The sequence below is a fragment of the Rhagoletis pomonella genome, unplaced genomic scaffold, assembly GCF_013731165.1.
Source record: "Rhagoletis pomonella isolate Grant_MI unplaced genomic scaffold, Rhpom_1.0 Rhpom_scaffold_00007, whole genome shotgun sequence".
NCBI classification, from domain to species: Eukaryota; Metazoa; Arthropoda; class Insecta; order Diptera; family Tephritidae; genus Rhagoletis; species Rhagoletis pomonella.
In genome coordinates, this window is record NW_023458561.1 from 47247304 (window position 1) to 47247890 (window position 587).

Sequence of the window (587 nt, forward strand, 5' to 3'; positions counted from 1 at the left end):
GTGCGTGATAAGAGGTAAATTATAGGCTTTGAAAAAATAGTTAGTAAAATTCAAAGTCAGGTTAATATTTACACATCATAATTTTATTTAATTTTTTTTAATTTTTGAAGAGAAATATATGTTTATTCGATAAAAAATATTTAATTTTACCAATATTATGAAAAAAATTATTTTCCTTATATAAAATACATATGTATATGGAAATTTTCAAAGACCCGGCGCATAGTGGTGCTAAACTGAAGTTTACTGTTTAAAATAGTCCAGGACTTTCACTTTTCAACCAATCTATTAAATTTATAACAAATTTGTCGAGCCCCTTTTTTGAATTTCAATATGCATTTTTATGCGAAATTCAGGGAAAGTTTCAATTTTGAAGAAAATCGATTCCTCTATTCCTATAAATAAATGCTACCATAATAAAAGCTAGTGAAAAACAATTATTGGGTTCCTCCAAAATGAAAACCAATTACAAAAGTAAAATTTACTTTTACCAAAATTTCTCATTCTTTTTTCAGAAAATTTGAAAACATTTTAGGTAGTTTTTAAGCCAATTAAATTTTAGCGCGATAAAGTGCAAGTTTAAGGGT